The sequence below is a fragment of the Battus philenor genome, unplaced genomic scaffold, assembly GCF_028537555.1.
Source record: "Battus philenor isolate CCGP_79_NKW_IND1 unplaced genomic scaffold, ilBatPhil1.0.hap1 SCAF_4, whole genome shotgun sequence".
In the NCBI taxonomy this organism is placed as follows: domain Eukaryota; kingdom Metazoa; phylum Arthropoda; class Insecta; order Lepidoptera; family Papilionidae; genus Battus; species Battus philenor.
In genome coordinates this window covers 5,173,311-5,197,480 of record NW_027181704.1, presented here as the reverse complement: position 1 = coordinate 5,197,480, position 24,170 = coordinate 5,173,311, and the positions used below count along the sequence as shown (strand labels likewise).

The following is a 24,170-nucleotide window of genomic DNA, read 5'->3' as shown; positions in this document are numbered from 1 at the left end:
ATTAAATAAATCTTAGCATTCAAAAGTTTTTACTTGATATGTGGAACTTGGTTTGTTGTCTAATTTACATTGTTCATATTATAATGTATACGTACATCAAACATTGTTAAAATTCATTTAAAAAGAGCAACTGTTGAGTTTCTTCCGCTTAAGTTCAAAAAACTTTTCCGCATTTCTTTCGGTGACTAATGTCCACAAGTAAATCTAAGCACACAATGTGTAATACGCTTGGTCATCCCAGCAGGCAGCCGGGGGAACCAGTTTCATTTAATCATCATAATTGCGACCTCCGTTAAGCCTATCCAGACAGACTGCGGCGGAAAGCTGGCTGTTATGCGATACCTCTTCAGCCGGTTGCATAATTTAAAAAAAAAACTGATATAAAATGGGGACCTTTTTACACATTTGACATATTCTATCGTACTCTCCTTTTAGTATACAATAAAAACTGTATCTAAATTTATATTATTACTTTCTATGTATATATTTTTATTTCGGTAATACTTATTATTTTTTCAATTTAATATTATTATTAATATTTGAAAGTAATTGTGTAAAAACTTTTAAACAACTAACTAACTTTAAACAACTAAAACTTTTAAAAGTAATATCCGCTTCATAGTCACCATTTCAACTGTAATACGTCTACTGTTAGACATTATTCATTCCCATAGATTTCCAATTGAACAAGCTCGAAGTGGTCTGTATTCAGCGTGTAAGATCTGCTTACAAGACATATAAAAAAAAAGTCAAGCATTAAATAAGTCTTTTCTTTGGAAGTTCTATCGTTCGTACTGGCTGTTAATATTTGGCGTGAGATCATAATGATACAAATTTTTTAATTTGATTTGAGATATAACACGATACATATCAGATCAGTAATTTCTCTAGCTACGGTGCCGTAAAGGAATGCACAGATATAAGACAAAGTTAAGAGACCTTCCACCGGCAGATAATATTAACGGCTTTTACGGCTTGAAATAAACAAACAATATACACTTGAGGCATTTACTCGGAAGACTTTCCTAAGTAAGTGTTATCGTTGCTATCGCTCGTCCATAAATTGCATGGTAGGCAAACGCAATAATTGCTGTTCGATCTCTATGAGGCCCAATAAACATAATTCTGATATTATCAGATAACTCGGTAAACATACACGGCAACGCAAATTGGTTAAGCACACATAACTTGCGTATTGTACTATCGTTTCAACCTATAAGCGAATTCAAACGCTACTCTTTGCGTTTAAGGTGTGTTTTAACTGCTATCCGTTTTGAATACGAACTATCCAGTCAGACTTAACTGCTGACAGTATTCTAGCAAATAACTTTATTACATCGCCAAGAGGTACTATATTAAACGTATAAAGGAAGTATTTACTGTTGTTTCTATTTGATATTTAAACCTAAATATATCTGGCTCTATCTTCGTAAATGCTAATTTATTTTAACTCAAAACGAATCATCCACGCACGTAAGAACGACATAAAATACAAACTAAACACATTAACAATGTTTAAGAGACGTGACCTTGTGTAAATAATGTAAGTTGTAAATATCCCGTTTCGTTCCTTGAATTCGCATATTATTCTGATTCGTACACGCAGAGTGGGACCACGCTGCTTCGATAACATGACACAATATGTTATCTGTGTCTACGCGGCAACAAAAAAAAAACGTTCGGTCAACATCCACCAAGGCCACGCTGTACGCGGAACTCTCGATTCGACAAACGGAAACTTTGTTTAAAAAAAATAAAATGTTTTTTTTTCAGCGTTTGATGTAAACGATGAGAGTTAGGCAATGTCAAATAAGTTACTGCGGACATTTAAAGGGTATTCGGTGGTACTTTAGATTTTATGATCCGATAACATAATATCTACCGAATAGGTGACTGTTTGATGTTGCCATTTATAATAGTTACTAGGGACTCTTTACATTTATTCACATTATTATACAGATAAGAAAATTTTAAATGACCACTTGCGTACGTCGTGAGAAAAATGCCAGGAGAACCCAATTTGATAGAAACCTCCTTCAACTTAATTTTACCAGGGTTCTGGACGCGCCGTGATCTATGAAGAGCCCACCACAAACTCAATCGGTTTTTTTGGTCACTTATTATAATACAGTCCTTAATACAGTAGTTAGAACAACTCCCAAGCTCTATTATTATTTAAAATTCCTTCAGGACATAATAGGATTTTTTATGTACTTCTTAAATTTATTACAAGATAATTTAGTGATGTATCACGAGATTGTATTTCAATATCGTACACCCACAAACAAGTTGCTTATTTTATGAAGCCTAAAAAAGGTGCAGAACGTTTTCTTTATTTTGTAAAGATTGTAAACGAAAATTTTAAAGTTGTAGTTCGTGTATTGTAAACAAAAAATATTATTTATGTTAACAATGTAAGAAACGGTATCTTTATAATTGTTTTCATTTGATATGGTATCTAATTCAAGAGGAAAACACAATAAAATACGCAAATAATCGATCCGAGTAGGACGTGCGGGCATGCGACGTAGAGCTTGCATACAAATCAATACCATCACGTTATTTACATAACAAGAACGGAGATGAACTGCAACAACTATTCATGTAACAAAATGTGAGTGATATTTCGTCCTGAAATTGTAGTGGCCTTATGGTCAAGGTTTTGCTTTCCATTTTTACAATACATAAAAAAGTTTATCAAACGAAATCAAAAATAAAAAGTAGGAATTAATAAATTTTACTATTATATTCAAAACCTCTATGAAAGCGATCCAAGTATAGATCAGGCTGATTATTCAGGGTTCTTCAAATATATGTTTTGAGCGCTTATTTTTTTTATTTTAAGATGTAAAATCATTATAGTGGGCTGGCATGATTGGTCTGTTGTTATATTCTACTTTGGACGTACAAAAGCGTTCAGCAATTAATTCAAAGTGAAAATCAGTAAAAGAGTAAGGTTTTTCTTTACATTTTATAAAGTTAACGTAACTTTTGCGTACTTAAACTCCATGTCACTATATTCTTAAAGACGCCCTACGAATGAAACGGAAAGATAAAACTTTACATATAACGTACGACGAAACAAATCGCTTCGTCCAGATGCAAGGATAATGTATGTATTCGCTGAACGCCTGAAAGTCCAAAAGTTAAAGAGGGACAGAGATATCATGCTGTCTCAGCACTCTCACACTATTTAGCACAAGCTTAAAATTGGAGTGATGATGTTAGCGTTGTTGATAGCATTGATAATTAAAAAGTAACACCCACTAGGTCAATGATCTTTGTGTATTTAATTCAGCGTGTAATGTTGTTTATATAAAGCACACATACAGGATGATTATACATGTGTACAAGCTTTGTAGAAGTAATATATTTGTTGGCAAATAACGTATGGTACTTGCAAAAATCCATGGTTTCAGAAATAGTATATAAATACAGGAATAAATGACGTAGAGATACTATAGTAAGAAAAAGCTTCGTCAAAGTTCGAATTACTACATACATAAAATTATTGTTTATACTATCTGTACCAACAGAAGTTATAAAAAAATATATTAACTTAACATAATATTTTAGAGTGATCACTTTATTACTGGATTATTGGAAATATTTGTAATATTTGTAAAACTTTTTGCTGATAAATCAGCTAAACATTTACTCTTTTTAAGATTTTACACTTATGCTAATCAACCGCATAATCGATAGGTTGACGATAAAACGTGTTATATGTAGCTATAAGTAAAGAAAGACTACTAAAGAAAAAATATATTAAGATTGAAAAATAAAAGAGACAGCCATGAAGTTGGTTTTTATTCTTTTACTTTAGACCCCTCTGTCCCAAATAAATGACGTGGGCAGCCCGCGGCCCATTGGAGTTAGACGGCACGGTAAACAGGAAGCGAGGTTCGTGAGAGCGCGAGTTGGCAACTCCTCAATAACCACGTGTTTGTCACCAGTGGCGTATGCGCATTACTATTAAATCCTTTTTGCTGTTTTGACTCCAAGTATCGCTTGTTGAATGTCCAATGTGCATGTTGGATTACGAAGCTAGAATTATAATGCTGTGAAATTATTTATTTTGTATATATAAGAAAGTAGAAATATTAAAACTAGATTTTATGATTGCCCCTATTTAGTAGTAAAATGGATTTACTCGGAGATTGCAGTTATAAAGAATAATTTATTTAAGAATGGATGTGTATATATGAAACTATTTACCTTTTTCAAGTAGTTAACTTTTAAAAAAAATTTCGTACAATAAAGTTAGCAAATATTTTAAATAAGTAATAATTTAATAAAGTATTTAAGTGATTTAAACGGTTTTATTTTATAATTAATTCTGGACAATTACGTGTATTCGTATAGTGATATATCACACGTAATAATATATGTATTTTAAACATAAGAACACAAATGTAAAATAAAATCGTTATTTTTTTATATTTTTTTACTTATTTACTTATGTTATTTCCCATTAAATCATTTATAGTGAATGCTTGTAAATGTCATGAGAAGAATACCAAAATAACTCAATTTGGTAGAAAATTAAAACATGGCGTCGATCAACTTAGGTATTCAAAAGGTATATATGATCAGAAAGCGATCTGAAAACCATCCAGAACAAACTCAGTTATTGCTTTCTTGTAATTACTTTCACAAACACCTTTTGAATGCTTAAATTTAATTCTGTGTTATAACTTAAAAACCTTTTACATTGTAGTGGGATTTTTTAGTATTTTTGTTTGACAAATATTTTTAATTTAATGCACGATCATGATAGTACAGGCTGGGTTCCTAATATTTAGTCAAACTGTCATAAAATAGCTACCGTCCTTCCAATATATACTCCAAATGATAGACGAAAAACATAAGTCCGATTTAGGCAAAGTTAACGCAAGGTTTCTAGATTTAATTCCCAAAATTCTTCCAAATCATCAAAAAAGAACTGACAATAACTGGATAGTACAGACAAGGCCAAAAGTTTTATGGTTGACCGATGCCCTTACCGGATATTTAAATAATAGTCCATATGTAAGTATGCTTTTTTCCTCCATCAAAAAAAGTGCGACAAAAAAGCAGCAACCGAGCACACCGCCACATGCCCGCCTGCGGACACAAGGCACGCACGAATATGCGCTACAGATGTGCTAACATCAGGGTTGCCAGCCCAACTAAATGTACCCAATACGCAGGCCCCGATATTTAAAATGAAATAACTTGATAAAAGTACGGTTGATACCAAAATCAAATTAATTGCGTAAAAATTACCAAAAATTTGTAAGAAAAAAATACAACAAAACAAATCCGGTAAAGGTTAATTTTTAAATTAATATTTATTTAAAAATAAAAAAGTAGCAATAACTACATGCATTATGCTTTGTCAAATTTACAATTGTAGCAAGATATATACAAATAAATACAAAAAAATTTATATACGAAAAAGTTATTTTCAGATCTAAATTAAACCGTTAGGAAAATAGAATGACATAAACGTTATTTTCAAAATTTTAGTTTACCGTCTCAGCTCAGTGATAGCAGTTTTTTATACGATAATTTTGTAAGTAATTTTAAACAAACGAAGGAAAACCTCAAAAAAATACAAATGCCGATAATATTAATAATGATGATATCCTACTTTTCACGCTTTAATCACCTTTAAAATATATTAATACGAAATACGAAAAAAAAAACTCATTAAAAGCATAACATTTCTAAAAAAATTTTTTTAATAATTGTTCAACGATAAAAGAAATTACCCATAGAGTATATGTCATTAATTTGAAATTATATCCAAAGTAGTACAATTAGTATTACATACTTATATATACGATTATAAATATAAACTGATTTATTCTAAATTCATTTCGATTAACAAAACTTTTTCATTTCGATTAACTTTTCGTTAATAGTGCACATAAAAATATCAAAGTAATTGTATATAGTGTAAGTATATAATTTTTAACAATTCCCAGCATTTTATTACAAAAAAAAACATAATTGGGCGATCTAAGGAAATTCAACAGTTTAAAGTAAGTATGAGTATAAGCTTTCCCATGAAAACTATGTTGCGACGTTTACTACTTTCGATATATTAAAACAGAGAGAACTATTTGTTCATACTGAGATTATCCCTCAATATTTACAGTAATCATAATCTTAAGAGTACTCATGAAGGAGAGAGGGCACGTTAATAGTCATGTAATCTTATAACGGATATAAAACGGTTAGATTAATATGTAGTAACGAGCTTAGGAGGAAATTAAATAATAAAGGAAACGTAAAAGCATAACGGATATTGCAATGGCCGTCGAGCCTATGGCGTAAATCGTGCACGGAGATACCGCCAACATGTGCAATGGGTTTGAAAATTTAATGGCAGCTAACTAGAGCGCATTACAAATATTTGTAATATATTAGTTTATTGTTTAACATATACTATTAAATGAATACCCATATATTCAATACAAAATTTATGTAAAGTTTTTAATTTTCCAATAGGCACGGATTTTAAGTTGTTACTGGAAAAAATTCCAATTAGAATAAGCAATATACAGATTTTTTTAAATAATTCATTTGTTAATTTATGTAGAAATAAATACTTGTAACGTATTCGATAACCTTTAATAAACAAAACTTATATTTTCTAAAATTGTTGTACATTAAAATGCTTGTGTTGTGTTGTTGTAAGCGGTGGTAAGTTTAGTTATTTTAACGATTCAGTTATTTCATTATACTTTTCCAAAATGTTTACAGATGTTATAAACTTATGATTTAATTGCATTGTTCACAAATACAAAGAGTATTCTGACTATGAACTATAAATTTTATTGTCTTGAGAAGAATAGTAATCGTGTAGAGTTATAGTAAGAATAGTAATAATGTATAGTTTGTATAATTTATAAAATATCAACAAATACACTTACATTTATTTAATATATCCACAGAACTTATGGACGCTTATATTTAATACAGCAACGCGCGCATAACACAACATAATTTCCTTGAATCAGTCGCAGATAATGAGTTTGTGTAAATTTGTCAAATACAATGATCATTTATGAATGAATTAATGAATGACAGTTCGGCCATGCTGTATGTTTACGCGCGGTGGTCGCATCGTGCGCTCGGCGGGGCTCGGGTGCGGCCGCCAGAGCTCGCCGCCTCGAAATAGCACGCACCAACATCGAGGAGTTCGGTCGACGACCCTTCGCCCTGCCGCGCCCAAATATTGGAACTCTGCTCTAACTCGCTCCGTGGCTAGATAGGGGTACAGACGATTTCGTAAATATCGTATAATTTTATTTTATTATTACACGTCACTGTTACGAAAACTTACAACATTTAACATAATTATGCGAATGATAGGATCACATATTGAATATTTAGTAACTTTGAAATTTCAATTTAAATATTAAATAAAAATAATTACTACCACAACGAAACTGTCTCTGTTAAAACATATAATCATATTAACAACTTGTGATTTTTGTTTAATATTGATATTTGTAATGTTTTATATCAAAATATACATTAATTTACATATTATTCTATATTTATATACATACACGTGTATAAATAAATATTTTTTTCACTGTCACACAATGTTTACGTCCAGCAATAAAAAACTTATTTATAAATTTAATTTAAGCGCCATCTACTTTCGGCTTTAGATAAATACACTAGATGTTATGATCAAAATACGCACTACGATAATATTTAAAACATTTTTATAACTTTCAATATTTAGTATATATTAGTAAAAATTATGTCATAGAATAATTGTAGTTTTTTTATAATAACTTTATTTATAAATATTCCAATTTCGTATACTGAATTTTAATTTTTAATGAGACATATTGATATTAATAATGCCATTCCATAATTAATTAATTTTATTGAGAGATGGTGCAATTATAAAATAGGGTAAATCAACAGTGTAAGTGTGTTGTTTCTTGACCATTCCATAACTCATTGTTTATAATTGTTGTAAGGTGTAGGTAACGTAAAGTTATAAACTATTAATTACAATAAATTATTAATTAATCCCAAGGAAAGGCCTATACCTTGCAGTGGACGTCTATCGTCAGACATGATGATGACGATGATTGTTTAAGAAGTCAGGAAAGAATGCGTTATTCAATGGAAACTATATAAAAAAATGAATAGGAAAAGTACTACAGCTTTATATGTTAATACGTAGTATTAGTTGAAATAAGCCGCGTGGGCGCTCCCACGTTTGGGTATAGTGGTCCCACACCTACCTAATGTATTCTAAATGTTTACCTATAAAGAGAATGTGGCACCACCTACTTTAACAAACAAGTTGCTCAAGCTATTAATGTCTATTATATTCAATCTAATTAGATCTAAGTATTTGCTTTATTACATGCGTGTACCCAAATTGTTTACTATTTTTTTTGTTTGTTTGTTTAAGCAGGGATGACAAACGATCCACTCGAGTAATGCCACTTGTATGGAATCTTTAGTACTGGTTAGTAGCAATTAAGATATTCTTAATTAAGATAGCTAAAATACAGTGAGATAAATATTATAATATTTAATTATAGCTGTTAAATTCCAACATACAAAATATGACCAAGAGAAAAAGGCTGTATCTAGAAACTAGATAAACCTGGTTTTGAGATACTGTAACGTCATTATATTTTTTTATTTAAATAAGAAAGGTGTTATGTACACAAAAGAAATAAAATAAGACCTCGTATAACAGTTCTCGTGTTTCAGGTTAAGGGCCGTAGTTATTTTTAAATTGCTGTGCTAAAAATTAGAAACGTATCAAGTTTTTTATTCTTTTTGCATGAAGTACGTTCTACCCTCCATGTTTTAAAACACAAAAACGCGCGCCAAAATTACTACATTGTAAAAGGTAAGCCTTCTTACGTATTGAAAGATATCGTCCTTCGTAACACAAACAATTTAAAAATGTACTAGATACATTTTTAAATGCCCTACCATATTAAAGATAATAACAAAATATTTTATTACTTGCAAGAAATGTCTTCGTGTAAATATTTAAATTCTGTTCATTATTTATTTATTTAAAAACTTTTTATATATTTTCGTATAACGGTGAACTTAATGCCAAAAGCATTCTCTAATAGTTAATCGTTAGGGCGGTGCAGAGATGAAATGATAGTTTATATAAACATAAATAATAAAATCCAGTCGTGATCGTGATGATTCCCTCAGCTTGTCAAGCAATAGGTCTCGAACCATCGCTTTAAATGCGCAACGATTCTTGATCATCTTTACTTACATGAATTAAAACTTACTAGTGAATTTATAATTAACAACTAATTAACCAATTGCTATTTTAATGGCTCGAGCTAACGGTCACAGGTTGAAAAGATATCACAGAATAGCAGTTTATCGGTGGCAAGTTATTCGCAACGAGATATTGAGACCGGAAACTCAATTATTAATAACTAGGTAAATGTAACAACCTATGTTTACATCTCCGGAGATATTCTCGACAATTACATACAGAGTGATTACTCATAAGTTAAAAGCTTTAAAAAATATAATACACCTTATCTAAAAATCAATAAAATCAGATATAATAAATAACGTAATGATAATATAATAAGAAACAGCGATTTCACGGCAGTCTTTACATTACTAAAAATTATTGGTCTGTCGCATTCCAATATAACATTAATCGATTTAAAATTCAATATGATTACATAGTGCAATACTTAAAAATACACGACGCATAACATTATTATTAATGTAACATATTTTACATTGATCACTTCAAATGAGGTGATTGGAAATATGTTAAAGTTTTAAAAAGCCTTTTAGGGATAAATGTGTTTCAACAATAAATTCACAAATTCACTCCTTTAAATCTTTTAGAAGTATAGGCAATCACCCTGTTGAAGATTTATCGACAATATAGAGTCAGACCACAGACCAAACATATTCATGGCACGCAGGTATTATATTTTATCTTTGATATCTTAAAATTTTCACTTTTGTTTTTCAGACCCTAGTTTTAAATAACTTTGTTTTATATTTTCGATCATAAAGCGAGTTAAAAAGCAAATAACTTAATTACGTTTCCTACGCATGTATACTTGTATAGATGTAAATCCGTGGGACGGCTGCGGGTACCGCGCGCCTACATATCTGCCTTCAGCCTTGGCGATTCTTTCGCAACGATCCATTGCATTGGGCCGAGCCTTACGACCAAACCTGTACCAGATGTTAGCCCACCGATGCCGTGGGCAGGTGGAAAGTCAACTGGAACACAATACACGCAATCATCTTATAAGGTGTATAAATTATCAGATACGAATATTGCTCAAAAAGAATTTTCGTACGAATCGTTTATGTTTAAAACCTTTTTTTAAACTTTATCGAATGACTTAGTTTTATACATTTTTATGATGTTATAAACATAATTGGTTATTCAAAATGATCACGTAGCAGATCATTTTAACACTGCTATTTGTATATTAATTAACAAATACCAAAAGTAAAACACTTAACCAATCAATGGATGTCTGAAATGAAGCGTAAACTTATGACGGATGACAAATACTCCAGTAATTGATACAAGAATTTTTTTAGAACGCACAGAGAAAATGGCCGCTGGAGTCTTAAGGCTGTGGTGTGAAGACCACAGTCCATCAACAAAGTGGACAAACAATCTTATTAAGTTGGAAGATGCTGGCTGCACGCCACTTCCTACCAGGTCTTGGAAATCTGGAATTGAAAATCTTTGATGGAGCTTATGTCTAAATGGTAGATGTTTTACACCCAAAATTAAAATGCATTTTTAATTTCATTTCTTAACTTATAAAATGGAATACTGCCACTGAACTACACTGTTATAGTCCTTTTATTGACTGCACAGGATCAGTGATAATATGTTTCCCAACTAACCCGTGAGGATGAGTCCCGTGAAGAACCAGTTACGTCGTGGAACAATGGCTTAGTCTAAACTTATTTTATATTTACCAAAGCACAAGGGCTCTCTCGGTAGCGTCGTTAGGTCCGCTACTTGCTTTATTGCTTGAGATCATTACAATCATTTACAATCGTCAGTTTAAAATTAATTTTTCGTTAGTTCATAACTTTTGTTTTCATGTAATTATTACAGACCTAGAGATCATTTAAGTGACCAACCAACCTATAATAGTGGTACTTTCTGTAACACAGCGTTTATATCTGCCGCAAATCAGTGAACTTGCGTTAATATAATTTACTAGGGTAAAAAAAACACCATTTTATATTGCAGATGTCGCATTGCATCGAAAAGAAACATACTACTACAATTTTTGGGTCCGTTTTGGTTTCCCCTTCATTACCTGGTTTAAATAAAAACATAAGTGCGTTTGAAAGACTCGTCAAATTTCATACTCTTGTGACGAAAGATATAAATAGTACAGACTGATAGGTTTACTTATTACACATATATAAGATGCTAGCTGTTTCCCATCCGCCACGCGCGGTCCACACTGCCTTTTGTAGGTGTTATTTCATAAATTACATTTTTTTTTAATTTTTAACCCGCCAAAAAATGTTTTCGTTGCGTTATATATTTTTGGGGGTACAATTTTTCAAAATTTGTTCTTAGCCGACTTTGACACGGCAAAAGGAATATTTTTAACAAATTTAAAGTCTTTAAGTCTTATGGATTAGAGAGATGAGTCGGTATATAAGTGGAAATCTCTAGTATATATAATATACATAATTAAAAATATATATAATAGATATTTCAAATAATTTACAAGCGGTTACGTTTTATTGCCATATGATCGGCATAATGCTACCGAAGTCCATATTAGATGGAATTTATCGGTGGTGTCCTTCGCAAATCCACTCGGCCCACCTACAGGTCAATTAGAGAGCCCGGATTTTATAATTTACGGAATATGAATAACGATTTGTTTACGTTTAGGCGTCTTTGTCGCACTTGGCCACTCAACATAATGTAGGTGAGACTGCCTACGCCGCATTTCAAATTCGGAATTAGTATGTATGTCATGAATGACACAATTTTACCTTTTTATTGTCCGTTACAAAAGGCGCACCGTCCAAATGTTCTCCGCTATGACTAAACGGACATATTGGGAAAAGTGCCCTGTACAAATAACGCTATTTACTTCATTAGGCTCTAAAAAACATAATATTACAAAAGCTCACCACGTTCTTGTTTAATTTAATTTGTACAGATGAAAATACGTGTAATGTATTTATTTTCTATCATTCTTAATTTTTTTACAATTATCTCACCTTACTGTCAAAAGTTATTTTTGTAGCTCGATAGCAAAAATTAACTAATAAGAAGATCCAGTGATTTAATGTTTTGTTGAATCATACAAACATTACCAACAAAAATAAATTTTCTCTTTTTGAAACTGCAATGATTATGTAATAACATTATAACACTTTAGCTTTTTATATTATATATTTATATATGGTACTCTAGGAGTCAAAAGTGTGCCAAAATATTCTCGGAAACGAACCATTATCTCTTACAATAAGAGAATTGACCAAAAATATGAAAAAATTATACAACCGATATCGACCCTTTTACTTATAAACACATTATGTAATGTATTTTTAATCTGTGTAAATAAAACACAGATTACAATAATATGTGTTAAAGAGACTAAGTTATTAACTGTACAGATATATCTGAGTGCATTCAGTTACTTATCTAATTAATGGACGTACGTACCACCAGCAGGCAGATGAATAACCCAGATAGCTTGTACCTACAAATCTAGGACATTCGCTTCGTACGTGATACAGTGACACTTTCGACGTAATGCTTTTATGAAGTACTACAGACGCATCTGGAATTCAACTCTACACTACAACATCCTGAATTAATAGCCCTAGCGTATACCAATAAGGTCCAAATTCGCTTACAACCACTTCGTAAAATAAATAACTTTGATTAGAATATCGTAAACTCGATTGTCCGGTAAAATAAGCTTTATGACTGCGTTAATTTTTGGCGTTTCTCTACAGCAATTATCTTATGTCTAATTAGTGTTTGCCATTATATATATATTATAAACATATAAATAAATAATTCTGTATATTTTGTATGATATTGATTAATAGTTACATCCGGCGATGAAGCTAATATAACATACAAGACATAAAATTCTTGAAATAGCTGAAAAGATAAGAATGTTTATTGCAGCCGAATGACAATTATATTAGACTACTTTTATAAGAGATCGTATCATCGCTGTGTCAATTTCTACTGAGCAGTCATCATCATTATCATCTCAACTGTAGGTTGTCCATAGATGAACATAGATCTTCTAAATAGATTTTCAAAAAGATTGCTTGGCAGAAGTCATGCGGAGTATTCCAACGGCTTTAAGAAGGTGTTCTGTTAAGTTTGTGAGTAGACGTCTTAAACTTGCCGGTTCGTGGTCTTGTCTTCAGATCCTTCAAACATCAGCGGCTATCAGTTCTACATGCTATGTGGCGTGCCCATTTCCATTTCAACTTGACAATCCGCTGAGCTATTTTTGCGCTTTCGGACTTCTATGGATCTTCTCATTTCTTACAGTTTACATTATAGTAACAAAAACATAGGTGCTTATTAACTACAACTTTTTGCTTGATCATTAATTTTATGATGTGAAAGAAGTTTTATTTTTATTACTGATTGTGCATTTACAATCTATGCAATACAAATAGAGACATTTAGTGATTTATGAAGCGAATTAAACCATGTTTCCTTTATAGTAATCGTTTGTAAAGATTAAATTGTTCCTGTTGTGTTACGATAAAGATATATTAATAACGTGGCAGAATAATAAAATGAATTGCCGCCTTCGATAAATATAAATAAAAAAAACACAGATTACGAATTAAAACAGATAACGTATAAAATAATAATGTTTATAGCGTTAAGCTATTAAGTTACAAAGACCAGTCAACTTTCGTGTATGTGAGTGAAATCCGTTGAAATAAATGTGAATTAGCCCAGGTTACTGCGGGATCTCTCGTCTTCAAGTAAATAAGTTTGGGCTACGCGCCTTTTTTTTGAGCTATGGTAATCCACAAGTAGTGGTCCGAAACTTGCGATCGTATGTCGCAGGTTCGATTCCCGGGATATAATCTTATAATTCACACTATGATCATCACACCACTCTTCGACCGAAATTTAAAGAACTTTGTTTGTTAAATCATGGATGATCTTATAAAATACGTAGTTAAATTTCATTTAAAAAGAGCAACTGTTGAGTGTCTCATCGGCTCTTCTCGGATCTACATTCGGAGCCGTTGGTAGCTTCCTACTTATAGTGTTAAAATAATCGACGTTTCAAAAATGCGTGTGCCTTTTTGAATAAAGACTCAATTTGTTAGTGATAAAAAGCTATAAACTTAAAAAAGGATGGAGTAGGATTCGAAATTTGAGTGTAGCGAAACCGGGCGTCGAAAAGCTGAATGACACGCTCGCGAGATACCGGCGGCGGCGCAGGACGCGGGGCACTTCCTCCGCCTGACACGCGTCCCCTTATCTCTTTCATTGATAGATTTATCTGCGCGAGGTCGTGTCGCCCGCCCCGCGTCCCGCCGCGCCGCCGCGACTACATTGCCACGCGAAATTGCACTCTATCATTCACTACGTCCGGACGAACTTGTTTTCTCTGTAGAATATTCTTAAATTATAAATATAATACAGGAATATTTAATTAAAATTAAATTATACTAGTGGGTCTACCAGGTGGTCCGGATGAAACACCTTAGACCTGAGAAGAACGGGAGACAGAAACTCAACGAGACTGTATTTTTTAAATAATTCTTAGTTACATAATTTAATAAACATGAACAGCTTAAAGAGGAAAGCAAAGCTATGCTATCTTCTATGAAGTCATTTATAGCGTAGTAACTGCCAGCACACAAACGTTCTACTCGAAGGAATCAACATTCCGAACCAGGCAGTAGTATATTTATAAAAATACTTTTAAAAATCCATTACTAAATATATTTTTAACACAGCATTTATAATGAAATAAAATAATTTTAAACCAATTACACAATGTATGGATTATAAGTGTAAGAAAAAGGTATTTTTGGATAGGGTGTACCCTTTTCCAAAAATTTCTGTAATAATAACGTAATAATAATATAGTAAGAAAAATACTTTAGGGAAATAGGTAACTACACATTTAAACAAATGATTATTTACTATTTATGTCCTTGCAGAGTTTGTAATACCAGAAGTTATTGGCTTGTCATATTCCAATAAAAAAAATTGATGTAACATATTTCAGAGTGATCACAAAGTGATTGAAAATATATACAGCCAGCGCTTTAAAGCTTTTACATCTATAACCAATCAGTTTATATAGCGGTATGTTTTTGTTTAGAATTTATGAAGTAAAAGTCCTACTTTGCTGTAGCTTATTGTTATTTAAAATTGCAACTGTATTTTATAACATCGTTATTAAGTTAAAGTATATTTCCGACATTTTCAATGCATTGCAACACAAATATCCACGAATAGGATTGAAGTAAATTTCCACATATGATAGTTGTTTAGAGGTACCTTCGAACTTGCTAATTATGGCTGGACCAACAATACGCAGTCTCTTAATGCATACAGCTATTTGTGGTAGACCAACATCATTACTTTAGTGCTTACGTAAAGTTGTTGTCAGCCTTGAAATGCTTCCACTGTCAGATATTATTAAGTGTTTGGTGCTGGGATGTGTCGATAGTCTCACAATGTTTTTCTTTATCATTTGTAAACAGTGGAAATGTTATGTAATGTACACAATGTGTACTTTTATCATTATTTCACTACCCTTAACCATCGATTTATTTTTACATTAGATGACTGAAATCAAGAGATCCGTAGACGAAAGAAAGTAACCGGCATTGCCCAACAAATTGGCCAGTTTATGAGGCAATCGTCAGGTCACATAGTGCGCATAATAAATAGCTTCTAGGGCTTTAAGAAGAGACAACGTACTGCCAAGAGCAGTAGTGCACGTCCGCTAACAAAGACAACCTCTTTAAGATTGACGGAAGACCCTGGAGGCAGGCCGCTTTCAAACCGGTCCTTTTGGAAATCCATGCGCGAGGGTGCAGTGGACATCCTGTGGCTGCGATTATGATGACGATGAACCATTACGCTACCATTGTTCAAACGTAAGCAGAGGATAAAATAAAATCAGTTGTTTTTCACGAAAAATTCAATATTAAAACATTCAGATATTTTCATAAATTATCGGAAGAATGTAACAATTGTATATTAATTTGTTTATTGATTTAGAATTAATAAAGGAGTATTAATACTTTAATTAAGCCACTTTAAGTTGCTTTTGTTATACTCTTTGCTAAGTATACAGTAACATATTTTAATAGATCCTTTTAGCTTAATTCAGATGATTATTATATTATAAATTTAATTTACAAAAGAAAAGTTATCATTGCAACAAACATTATTAAAATAAGTCGTCCAGCGGTTGCTTCGATTCCAGATCAGCGAACACTCTGTGGTAATTATATAATTACCACATCGTGTGAATACAAATGCACAAGACATTGTAAGAAAACATGTCGGTTATGTACTAAGAAAATTTATACGCTATTCTTAAAAAATAATAACATATTAAGGCTAATTTTTAATTAATATGTTACTGTAATTTTCGGCGAATAAAACCATTAATAATATTAATAATCAATTGAAAATTAAATTAATATCAAGAGCAATTATAAATCAAATGAGATATATAACATACAATGGATTTCAAGAATCTCATTAAATTATCTTTTTGATCTTACCGCGATTTAAAAAAAAACACGCTTTTTGTTGTTTTTTTTTCTTTTCAATATGCATATTTCGGTAAGAATAAGACTGATGTCTCGCCTCTTTCAAATTTGTATGTTGTAAAGTAATTAAAAAGAAGTTTTTTTCTGCCAGCATCATGGCACTGTCTTGGCAAAAAGTGCACTGGCGCCGATGGCATCCGACTCGTGCTGTCAAAGTCTGTCATATTGGCTTTTAAAACTTTCAAAACAGATAAAGGCCTTAATTCTTTTAAAACGCGTCCGAGTCTTTGGTAGTCGCGAGTGATTTTTATCTTATCTATGAAATAGTGCCCTAAAGTGGTTTTTTACGCTGAACATCTTTGGCACGCGTTTTGTAGTTTATGCAGGCTTAACAAAGAGGTCTTATTCGTTTGTAGGTAAAAAATGGTACGGTAGGTGCAAGAGGAGAATGACTTCCTGTTATGTATATCGGGTTTCGTATAGTGTGTTCATCGCTAGGATTGCCAATTGAGCAATAAAATATGTAGGACAAGCTTCTAAAGGAAAACCTTTTTATAAGCAAATGACATAATGATCCATACATACTTCGTTTTATTATACTGTCGGTACAGTGGGTGTTTACTAACAGTTCATTACTACTTCCGGGTTCGATAGCCACAATCCCCCAACAATACAATATGTATATAAAATATTTGTGTAATTAGTGTTCACAGATAGTATGTTATATTAAATATTATTATATTATGTAGTTCATATTAATTAGTTGCTCCAAATTATTTAATTTCTAATAAAAATTTATACATTTCGAAAATCTGATTGAAGTGAAGTACATCGCGCTAAATATATTTCGTAACCAACGATCTAATCCTAAAGTTTGTTATTAAAGTAAACTTAAAGTTTCTTGCGTTAAAATTGACGGGCAGGAGAAAAAAATGCACTAGTGATAGAATTTCATGCGGTTTAGTATTCCCGGTTGTTCTGGGATAATGTGTTACGTGGTCACCGCATCGGCGTCCGCGCAACGGGACCTCCACTGCCAACCGAGCCCCACTGACAACTTTTAATTCCTGTCAACATGCCTTCCTAGAATTGTACTGTACGTCTATTATTTTTTTTACGATTCATTACCAATACATTGTCACCGTCATAAACAGACAGGAAAGCAGTAACGATCGATGATAATGTCTTTTTTAAAAGAAACTAGGAAGTATCGTCCAATTAAATCGTCCGCTAACGTGACTACACTGAGAGATGGTCGTCGTTTTGTGTTTAAAATTGTACAACATTGTTGACAAACCTATACATATGTGTCATGTACCAAAAACACATCTTTGACACATTAATGCATTCCCCCGTACAATTTATATTCTGGCTAATGCATGGCATATATTTTTAGAGATCGCAATTCACCGTTCAATACTTTGCACTGTTTTTATTGATTTATATACAGATATAACGTTACATTGCGAAAATACATCAACAGGTTAAATTAAAACTGTCTTAATTCTACCACATAATATACAGTTTTATGCAGGTTCCGCAAAGAAGTGTTGTTGTATTTGCTTGATAAACATTAATAGAGATATTCTTTTTGAATAGAATCGTAAGTTCTTTAGGTATTTAATTCATTTGTTTTTGTAGCATATTACAATTTGTTTATTTTGTTATTGTAATGTGATGTCCTTCATGGGTCTGAGTTTACGCATACATTATAAAGTTATAAAACATATTTTCTTAGTTTTGAATCTAAATTTAAAAGTGATTATTAAGTTAATATTTTTATAGCATTCAAGAGTTTTTATTTGATCGACATGTGTGGAACTTAGTTTGCAGACTCGTTTATATGGTTGATATTATGATATTTACTACTAATAATTGTTTAATTTAATTTAAAAAGAGCAACTGCTGTTCCTGGCCGACTCTTCTTAGCAGATCAGCATCCCGAACTGGTGGTGTCTTACTAATTATAATGTTAAAATAATTGACCATTAAAAGTGCGCGTATATGCCTACTTGATTAAAGATATTTTGAAATTGAATGATAAACACAATAGGTGGCATCAGAATTTGTAACGGCGCACGTTGTTAGTTTGATTGCGATAGAAATTTGATGTTTGTATATTAGTAATAATAACGCACCTAGTGTTGATCCGGTGACGGAGTGGTGGAGACGGGACACAGCTTGGTCCGGGTTCTCGAGTGTCGTTCGTTCTGTCGGTTTTAGTCACTCGCGGTGCGCGAACGCTTCCGCGGCGCAGTTCGCGCACGGCCGTTCGCCGTTCGACTGTTTCAGATATCGCGCTCCCCATTCATTCAAACGCATGAATGAACGACGCTCATGCTCCGAAAATCTGACTGAAACTCCCGCGATAGGAAAAACTACAACCTCGTCGGGGCGTCTAGACCGACGGATAGACTTGTCTATGCCAGCGATTTCGACGCACGCAATAAAAATTATGTAACGCGTTTTAATGATGCGGACGTCGCTGTTGGTGTAAATAACGTTATGTAATATAGCTGCTATTTGAGGAAATATTTAAACATTTAATAATATTGAATAAGTCGGCGTAAGAAAACATTAAAAGACAATACCCATATTTAATTCTAATTAATAACAATTCTAAATGCAATAAATAAATACATTTTAACGAGATTCATGTTAGTTTTCTTCTAATCAATGTTCAATGCAAATAAGTCTATACTATAAAGAACAATTTTCTGAATTTATAATTACATAATGATACTAAAGGTAAAGTAGTCGGGATTTAAATATAATCCTTTAAAATTATTATTAACATATGTTCGTTATTCTAACTTAGACAAACTTAAATGACAGTCTTTCTGAAAACCTCGTAAATTATTATAATAATAACATTTATATTATAATTAGGTTTGCAAGTATATACTTGAATATGCAATACGTAAAGTAATACATATAACAATTAAAAATATCGTATAGGTAAAAGTAATAACTGTTATAACCATATATTAAGGTAGTGAACCTTGAGAGCCCCATAGGGAGCCAGGCTTGGGGTCCTTGCTTAGGCGTACGTTCGATGCGATTTGGGTCAAGGGCCCCCTTGAAGGGATTTCGGCTTGGACTAACTTTACTACAACTTCGGTAAGCGTTAGCGGAGATAAGTGGCGGAGGAATCTCCAACAACCCTTCTATCTATCTAGTACGATCGGGTGTTGGCAAACCCTGTGGTATACGAGCCAACCTCGATTCCGACGAGTTCGTATGGTTTTTAAACGGCTGTGAAATGGTTTACATCCAAATTAATTGATAATTGCAAAGGCGATTGTTTATTAAGAAACAAGTAGCCACAAAACTGTACAAGTCAATTAATTTTAATAATGCCACTTTGTTAAAGCCTTCAGTCCAAGAGAAAAACACATGTCTAACAATACAACCGCTAGAACACTTTAAATGTTGTTTACTGTACGAGCTGTAAACGCCTACTAATTTAAAACAACTGAACATAAACACATATAAGAACAATGGGATCTGTATGCAAACGCTTAATTTGCGAAATGAGACGACTATATTTTAATAATTGAATAATTGACTGCAAATTAAAAATGTCATTACACTTAAAGCTTGTAATTTATATATGTTTTACAGAAGAAGAGTGCTACGAGTATATTTTAGTCGCATTTACAGTTTAATTTGTAACAAAATTCAGCGGTGATCGAGAACTTCGGTTCTGACCGTTTTTTATTTTTTTCTTTTTCTTTTGTTTCTCCTTGAAGTTAGAAACCACCGATTCGCAATTAATTCGAGCAACTACTGTTCATGCGAAACCATTTTCCATGTTAGTCCTTCAGAACATCGCTGGAGTATTTGCTACTACCACTAAGATCTGCACCGACGGAGGTTCCCGGCGGGCTCGGCCCCAGGCCATTCTGCGCTTTCCGCCGCGCTCGTCTCACCACCATCCAGTCCGGCTGTCTGGGTCCGACCGTTATATAGATATAAAAACCCGCCGAGATCTTAGATTGCTTGGGTGGACGCTCTTCACACCAGATACAGTGACGTCTAAGCGAGGTCTCCTGTTCTGGTTGTCGTCCATACGCATCCACCTTTCTGATTCGACTTTGCACGGTATGGCCCAACCTTGACTTGATCAGTTGCTTTTGTCACACTTAATTTAATTACATAGCGATTGTAGTTATCTATAGAAATCTCTAAAATCTGGGATATATATCCACGTTGCACACGTCCTATCTCTGAAGAAACCTTTTGGGCTTAAATTTAGAGTTTATGAATACTTGTAGGTTTATGTTTTGGGGTTGTATAGCATACGCGGAAATTAACATCAGTTGAAAGTAATTATTTAACCACAATGACACTTTAAATCCAATAATAGTCAATGTTTTCGTTAATACGTCGACAGTAGAAACCTTCATAACTAAATTAAAATATTGGAACTGATTTTTTTGAAGTTTAGTAGAAAAATTCAATAGTGAGAATTTTGGTTACAATCATTTTTGAATATACAAAAGATTAACAAAAATAATACATAAATGCCCAATCAAATAAGTTATTTTGTTACAAATTTAAATTCTTTAAATATATGAAATATATATACACAAACTATGCCTTTAAAGAAGTATAGTTTGCCTGTTAAGCTGCAGTTATTATATACATTACATATTACGCGTCAAAAGTGTATTTGTTAAAGATCTACCTAAAAAAAAATTACAAAAGTAATTTTATTGCAATTTAGTATTGAAAAATGTAATAATAAACAGCTCAATAATAATTTGGCTAGATTGAACAATGTGCAAAAACAAAATATTAAATCGATTTGAATCTAGTCATAATCGTTAAAATATATTAGAACAAACGTAAAAATTTTGAAGTTTATTTTTTTACATATTGATACACTTTGTAATTTAATTAATTAACATTTAAAACAAAATCTGATCATTATTTGTATTAAATTTAAGGAATCAATATTATTTTGTTTGTTTTAGAGGTAATTTTAATTGCGACGTTCACAGATCCGCTGTCATTTAGGCCTAAGGTACTGCGATCGTTCGACGATAATTGTAACCGCTATATTTAAAAATTAACAATAATTTATTAGTTTATATTAATCGTTTTGTGACGTAGAATATTAATGTTTATGCACAATATTATAGAAGAAATTAGTACGCACCTGTTTTTCAGTGATGATCTTGAAAACACTTCACTATAATACACTTGGTAATTATGAAACTGAACTACAAAGTAACCTTTTTTTTTAGTAACCTTTGGCTATTTAATTTTTTTAATCCATCAATAATTAATTTATAAAGATAGATGCACACGAGTAGAAACTTCCGCGGGGAAGTGTTGGTCCGGAACTAAGCCTGGCTAGTTCCTGAACGGAGCTTGAAAGTTCGCGCATGCGCCGTCAGCTCCGGGGCGTGACCTAGACCCTGAAAACAACACCCCCTCGCCCACGCAAGCTAAGTCGTCATGGTTACCATCCAAATGCATTCGTGGAACCTAAAGAAAATTTACCTTAAATATATTAGGCTATAGTCTAACTCGTTATCCTGTATTTATTACTTTTGTATTAATAATACATCTATAATATATAACTCTATCACCGCTTTCAACCTTAGGATATCGTTTGTAAACGGTAACGAAACGCTAATATCAAAGGAACAGAACAAGTACCTACGAATTTCGCTCCTCCCAAATGAAAGCTATTCTCTCTTACTCAGCTGGCATTGGTGTTCCTTCCAGCATGGTATGAGACGGATGCCTTCCGGGAAGACATTATCGATGATTAACTAGCTCTGCGTAATATCTTACCGACGTTTTGATAGGTTACAATGTCATAAAACATCAAGTAATTTTTGTATGTTATTGCAGGTAGTTATTGTATGTTCTTTAGTCTTTTATGTTATTTTAAGAAGTAAGAAAATTCTACTGAAAATGATAATTTTTTTCTCGTTTTTATTTACGGTTAGTCTCAATCTATAAGCAGATTTGTTGTTTTTTCTTTTATCCCGCTTAAGGTGCGACTCAACAGAAGATACCTAATTCTTAACCAGCTGTATTCTTAACCATTTAGAGTAAAAGATGATTTTTAAAATTTATTTTATAATTTTAGATACATATTTATATAAGTAATGTCATAATAAATTTTGGTTATATATATATATATATATATATATATATATATATATTCTTTCAATATTTACTCTTACATTAGTATGGACAGTTTCGCCGTCGGAAGGGTAGTACACGAACGTATACCAGCCGCGACTTTTGCGTCGTTATAAATTTTTTTTTAATATTGCTCTGTCATAAATTTAACAATCGCATAGATTTTTAATAGAGTGCTATAACCATAAAGCGTGTTTTTTTAAAATAATGAAAGTAACACACTGCAGGTAAAGTCAAATTTAATTGAAATAAGTCAGTACTAAGTACAGTAGTGAAATATAGCGTAAAATCAATTGCCGTAAACATGTAGTAAACATGAGACGCAACAAAAATATAGGGATATGCCAAGGAAATATTTTGAAGATGAAAAGACGAAATTTTGAAATGACAGTTTATTCTTATATTTTTATCAACTATGGCTTAAATCGTAAATGCGAAAAGCTATCAGAAACACTCTGAATGAAGTTGAAGTGCTAGAAACATATGTTTTGTTACTTAGAACGAAAGAAGTAGACTCGATGAAAACTTAATCTAATGATTTAGAGAATGTTCCATGGAACAAACTAGAATTAAAATACTTTTTATTAAGAATTGACTGTATTGATGGAATCGTCTACCAACTTATTTGCTTACAATAGGGACGTAATACCTTGGCATTCCATGATGGTTCCAGGTCTATCATCGGTAAGGTCTTCGGGGCCGACGACCCATGTGGCAGGCTTGCTTGCAGTGCATTGGTGTTCATCTTCACCAAATAAATTCTTCACAGGTCTTTGTACGTTAAGTTGTGTGACTTTTAGGTACATGTGTTTCCCAGGAAATAATAAGTTTTATTAATGCTGCTCGTTTCAATCTCTTTGAAAATATCGATAGGCCCGGTCTGGAAGACGTCATCGCAATATCCTCAAGGATATTATGCTGTTTCTCATACGTATCCGGAGGTTTTTCATACGTATACAAGTCTTGGGGTACTTCCAAGATAAGGCAAAGGTTTACAATTTTATGTTAATGTCTTAATTCACGAAATTAATGGGCCTTCTGTTCGTTTGGGGTTTTTTATGCGCTCTTGCTAGTGACTTACCAATTCTTGTATAATTCCTAACATGGCTACGCGAGTAGCAATCTATACAGAGATTGCTACTGGCGACGCCTCGATACTCCTGGATAGTTAGGACTATTTTACACACTGACTAAAGATAGGCATACTTTTGTTGGGTCTCTCAGGTAAA

General features: G+C 32.5%; 1 protein-coding gene across 1 annotated transcript in view; it reads right to left on the bottom strand.

Moving 5' to 3' along the window:
* Positions 1-19,048, bottom strand: part of sty (sprouty) — a 45,459-nt gene extending 26,411 nt beyond the window's left edge. Inside the window, exon 1 of the mRNA XM_068771867.1 lies at positions 18,915-19,048. The gene's annotated coding sequence lies outside the window, so the exon portion shown is untranslated. The remainder of the gene's footprint in view (positions 1-18,914) is intronic.
* Between the last annotated feature and the right edge of the window lie 5,122 nt (positions 19,049-24,170).